This window comes from Triticum dicoccoides, chromosome 7A (genome assembly GCF_002162155.2).
Source record: "Triticum dicoccoides isolate Atlit2015 ecotype Zavitan chromosome 7A, WEW_v2.0, whole genome shotgun sequence".
NCBI lineage: Eukaryota > Viridiplantae > Streptophyta > Magnoliopsida > Poales > Poaceae > Triticum > Triticum dicoccoides.
The window spans coordinates 659,393,327-659,399,450 of NC_041392.1; positions in this window are offsets into that span (position 1 = coordinate 659,393,327).

A 6,124-nucleotide genomic window follows, 5' to 3' on the forward strand; every position below is an offset into this window, starting at 1 on the left:
AGTCTCTCAATAATAATATGGCAATCCCTCAACGTGCGACAAAGATCAGTCCAAAGTTCCTATCGCGGAGAACAAAAGATGAAATTGCTTGTAGGGTATAAAACCACCTCAAAGTTATTCTTTCCGATCAATCCATTGAGCTATTCCTTTAAGTGTCACAAACTGCCGTAGAGTTTGTAGTAAAATAACACCATATGATACACATCAATCAACCCTAATGTCACCTAGATACTCCAATGTCATCGCAAGTATCCATGGGGAACAATTATACGATATGCATCAAGCAACTTCAGATTCATAATATTCAATCCAACACAAAGAACCTCAAAGAGTGCCCCAAGATTCCTATCGAAGAAAGAAGCAAAAAGACGTGCATCAACCCCTATGCATAGATTACCCCAATGTTACCTCGGGAATCCACGAGTTGAGTGCCAAAACATACATCAAGTGAATCAATAGAATACCCCACTATCACCACGGATATCCCATGCAAGACATACATCAAGTGTTCTCAAATCCATAATAATATTCAATCCGATAATAGTGAAACCTCAAAGGTAAAACTCAATTCATCTCAAGGAGGTAGAGGGGAGAAACACCATATGTTCCAACTATAGTAACAAAGCTCACGATACATCAAGATTGTGCCAAATTAAGAACACGAGAGAGAGAGACAGATCAAACACATAGCTACTTGTACATATCCTCAGCCCCGAGGGTGAACTACTCCCTCCTCGTCATGAAGACCGCCGAGATGATGAAGATGGCCACCGGTGATGGTTTCCCCCTCCGGCAGGGTGCCGGAACAGACTCCCAATTGGTTTTTCGTGGCTACAAACACTTTTGGTGGCGGAACTTCCAATCTAGGTTTCTTTTCAGTGGTTTCTATATTTAAAGGATTTTTTTGCGTCGGAAACATATCAGGGGGGGTTCCCGAGGGGCCCACAAGCCAGGGGGTGCCCCCTAGGGTTGTGGTCGCCTCGGGACTCTTCTGGCCCAACTCTGATGCTCCATGGGTCTCTTATAGTCCATAAAAAATCATCGTAAATTTTCAGCTCGTTTGGACTCCGTTTGATATTCTTTTTCTATAAAACTCAAAAATAAGGAAAAAACATAAACTGGCACTAGGTTCTAGGTTAATAGGTTAATATCAAAAATAATAATAAAATAGCATATTAATACATATGAAACATCCAAAACAGATAATATAATAGCATGAACAATCAAAAATTATAGATACGTTGGGGACGTATCAGTCACTCCCCTGAATGTGTACTCCACGGTGTGGTGGTCAATGTCTACAAAACTACCTGGGCTGGTCCTCTCCACTTCACCTTTAAATAAATACAATAATTGATAACTTTCCTGCCAGTTACCGTAAATAGAATCCATAGCATGTTGTTTACCATTGAACTTGTCTTTGATATTCTTCTGCAATTCCTTTGCACCCACTTGTTGGTTTTCTTTCACCCACTTTTTACTTTTTTCGTCACCCATCTTGACTTGGTTCTACTGATTATATCAGTCCTAAGGGTTGATTTCTGACATGTGTGCCTAAAACGCACTTTGACCTGAACATTCATGCTATTTCGCATTTTAGATGCGAGCATCCTCCATGGAAAACCCTCAGTCAGACACTACACTTTGTAACGTATTTGATCGCTCTTGTCACACTACAAGGATCCGGGTCTATTGCAACAAAATTGTTTGTCGCAATACATGCCGATTTGTGGCGATAAGTACCTATCGCTACGAAACAACATTCGTTGGCAGCCGTTGCGACTAGACACATGGTAATAGGTTATTGCAATGAAAAGGCAATTGTGGCAATAAAGTATGCTATTGCAACAGCCATGTGGGAAGTCGCCACATGTTTTCCCGTGGCAACACTCATGTGATGCCACAATTTGCTTTGTGGAGATAGCTTTAATGCAACATGTAACAAATCATGGCAACTGATAGCTCGTGGCGATAGCCATTTGTGGCAACAGCCTATGCCAACGACCCTTGTTTCGTGGTGCATAGTGTTCCGTGGCAATAGGCAATTGTGGCAATAAACTATTGCAACAATCCTTATTTTCGTGGTATTAGGCATTTTGCCACGAACCATACACTTGTGGCATTAAGTTATGGCAACAAATATTCCAGTTGTCGTAATAGAAAATTGCAACATACTAGTTTTGGCGGTGATAAATAGGTATCACAACGGGTGAAATTTTTGTAGAGAGAAACTATTGCGACAATTTAAATTTCATGGTGCTAACATGTGGCAACCAAAAGTGGATTGTGGCAATAGCCTATTGCAACTCAAAAAAATAGGAGCATTCAATTACAATATTCAAAACCATACGTATAATATGTAGATTCATAAAATTCATAATTCCCATAGCAAATATCCATCAAATGAAACTCAAATTTAATTTAGCCATCCTAATTAAGTGCCAAGACTAAATTGTCCGTGATCAGAGTCGAGTCAGAGCTAGTTCTTTGGATCCTGCAATTAAGAAATCAAAAAAAAAATCTAGTTAATGAGTCCAACATAACATAGGCCATACAATTATTCCAGCCCCATTGTCAAAAAGAGCGGTTGCCACATGTACATGCAACCGATGGATCAGAACATTTTTACAAGTGTAAATGTCTAAAGCATAAGCACATGTACATGTACTAAAATCTTCCACTATTGATTTAAGTTGTGAATCAATCTATAGTTTCATGTCCCTAGCTAGCACATATTCATTTTTCTATGTTGTGACTCGATGCTGCAACAATGCATGGTGAAAGAGAAGAAGCAGCTATTGAAACCAAATATAACCAGACAGAAATGCAATTTCATCTTAGCACATAGTAGACAAAGAGTGATCTTAGAGATAACCTGAAATTTCAAATCAGTACCAAAATACTCAATCATCCATTCCCACTCTTCTAGTTGTAAATCTTCCAGCAGATTAGCCAATCTAGCTACATCTATTTTGTATGCCTTGTAGGTGGAGCTTACAGTTTATCACCAGCCTCTATATCGCTCTTCCGCAATTTTGAGAATTTTTTCTTCTGTTTTTGGTGTATCTTCCAAGTCCCATATGTCCTATAAAGCATACAACAAATGAATAAACATAAGCAATGCATTATCCATGGTGAAATAAGATAAGACGTGTGAAAAAGGTTGTATGCACTATGATATCAGTAACAATGAGTCGATGGATGGTAATGTGAATGTCCCACTACATCCTCACTCCAATGAGCAGTCTTGAAGGTTTAGCAATTTAACCCATACTAGGATTTTATGCATTATAACAAACTAGCTAGCTTGCACGTGTGTAGCCTTTTGAAGAACTTTTGACTTTTATTCTTGTTACCAAACAATTAAAAAATCAACAAATAAGAACCTAAATTTATTACAAAATTGTATTAATACAGAACATAGTTGAGAAGCTTGTGCTCAAAATCTAGATGAATATATTTCTCATCATTAGTCAGTTGACAATATTCAAATGATAAGAAAATTCTATATCTATTCTCTTTGCCTAATCTGATACGACTCTAGGGATGTTGGATTCATTATTATGTCAAGTTTTCAGGTTTCGTGAAAATCTTTACATATTTTGCATTGTAGAGAAAAAAAGCAACAACAGAAATTCATGCAAACTTCGACTCAAGATAATCTATATGACAAATCTTCTCTCTGAATTCTCTACACTCCGTTCTTTGAATTTTTTGAAAAAATAAAGCATGTGAGCTCATGTGTATATATTCGGCTGTGGCAGTAATAGAACTTTTTAACTTCATTGCATTCCGCAAATCGCACATGTTATTGCAGTTTTCATTACAAATATATCATGTATCAAACATAGATTACTTGACATCGAGTGCTATCGTTCCCACTGATATAACAAACATAAATCCCACTGTTCCTGGTTTGTGCATCCCACAACCATGCTAAAAATAAGTTGTTCTGGCCATCTTCTCTTAGATTTGGTCCTACTGTAGGCAGTAGAAGGATAGACATTGACGATTGTTCTTTTATGTCTAAAAACAAAAGGGAGGTTTATTTCTTGATCAAGGTTGTTCTCACTGCTAAAAAAAGATTCCTCAGAGCCCTTCCAAGTGTTATATCATGCAAAGTAAGGGCAATGATCCCTGCTACGAATTAAAGAGGACACAAATTTGCAAACCAAATAATCATCACAACAAGATTTCAGTGAATATAATTAAGCATTTTGCTAGAAAACATGGAAGCGGAAAAGGGCAAATACAATAATTCTTGACCTTTCTATTCCCACGTACATAGTTAACATCCATTGTTTGTGTGTGAAAACAAACTACGAAGCATAGCAAGTACCTCATATATGGGTGTGTTCTTTTACTCGGTTCAGAATAACATGAAGCTAGCGAACAGGTTCTTCCCAATTCTTGGAGTTCCAGTTAAAAGCATTCTCAGAAGAAAAAATATTATTAAAGGTTCGGAGTTATTGAATCAACATTCAACCAAAAATATCTTAAGCTACAAATGTATCTAGAATATTCTATAAAGAAAGGTCCATAGCAGATTGAAAATACATCCTGCAGACTGGATAGAACAAGTTACCTTTGGTGCCTTTCCACCAAGGCGAGTAGCACACTACTCAAGTTCTTTCCTTGCATCATCACATCCTTTGACATTTTTAAATGTCATAACATTCTGCATACAAAGGATCATGCTGAATATACATATGTTTACTCACTTTTCTGGACTGAACAATTGTACAATCTAATTTACGATTGTTGTTAGTACCATCTAATATCTAAGTAAGATGTACAACACTTATGATTGTTATTAGTAGTATTTATTTTACGACGTGCGTTAAAATCAAGCAATTGCACGGTAGTAGTGGCGCTACACTTTCCCTCGATGTGGTTGCGAACCTGTGATGTTAACTTTGAGAACCAAACTGGTTTGATAACTTAAAAAAAGGCCAGGGAATGTAAAGGTCAACTATTGTACCGGAATAATTTACCTTGGGACCAATCCCTCTATTATTATGTTGTTGTTGTTGCTTCTACAGCTACAACTAATACATATGGTCTAAAATGTTGTGAAATGCATATTTCTGTCAAGCGTTAGTCCCACCAATTCAAGGATGTGAACGAATTACTTTCAATCTAAAAGCTAAATTAACACAAAGCTTCCCAGTACAAAAAGTAGTAAATTATCACAATTCACCTTGAGCCCGGAAATGTAGAATTGGTTAAAGAAAATCAAGTAAAAGATTAAGTAGGTGTGTGCAATCTGAATTAAGAGACGCTACCATAGGTATAATCCAGAGCTAATACTTAATCAGAAATACATCCAATGCAATCCCTTGTTAACCTGCCCAAGCTGCCTCCGCACGGCCACTCTGTAACTCTTCAAGATATCACGGCGACTATGTGCTAGCTTTGCTTCCTTTCAGAGCATTCAAGAACAGATTTACATATATCTCTCATCATTTTAAGTGCAGATTGGGTTATCAGTCACATTATTAAAGCCTAACTTCTTAATGAGCTGCTACAAAGACAACACGCCAGCAATAGCAGATATTCTTCATACCATTGTTGCTTTACAAATAAAAGAAATATTGTTAGTTTTTGGTTTGATTAGTACTCATACACATACAGTTGCAGAATTATGTAGAGCAGATGTGAATACTAACATGTCATACTGAACTCCTCGTGGCCTTCTAGCTCTGGGTGTCACCATCACGATCACACATGACACATCGTCTTCATCATCCGACATCTTCACAATAAAATCAGAGTAAGAAACATTGTAGTTTGAACTACATTATGCGAAATTATCAAAAACAGGAGATACTACATTAGCAGTGCATGGCTCCTCCACGTTTAAAGGAGGCAAGCCAGACTTCTATCTTAATTCCCGGGGGAGGGGAGCCATGTGACCAGCCCTGGCTCGACTTCGCCGAACGTAGGAGCCGCCAAGGGAGGGCGCACTGGCCGGGGTTCGCGGCGGGCAGCACCGGGGCGGGCCGGGCGGTGTCGCCCTGTGATGCAGTGAACGGGGCGAGCGAGCGGGTCGGCGCTCGCGAGTCTCGGGCAGCGGACGAGGGGCGGTGGCCGCGGGCCGGGGTCTCCGGCAGCGGGCGAGGGC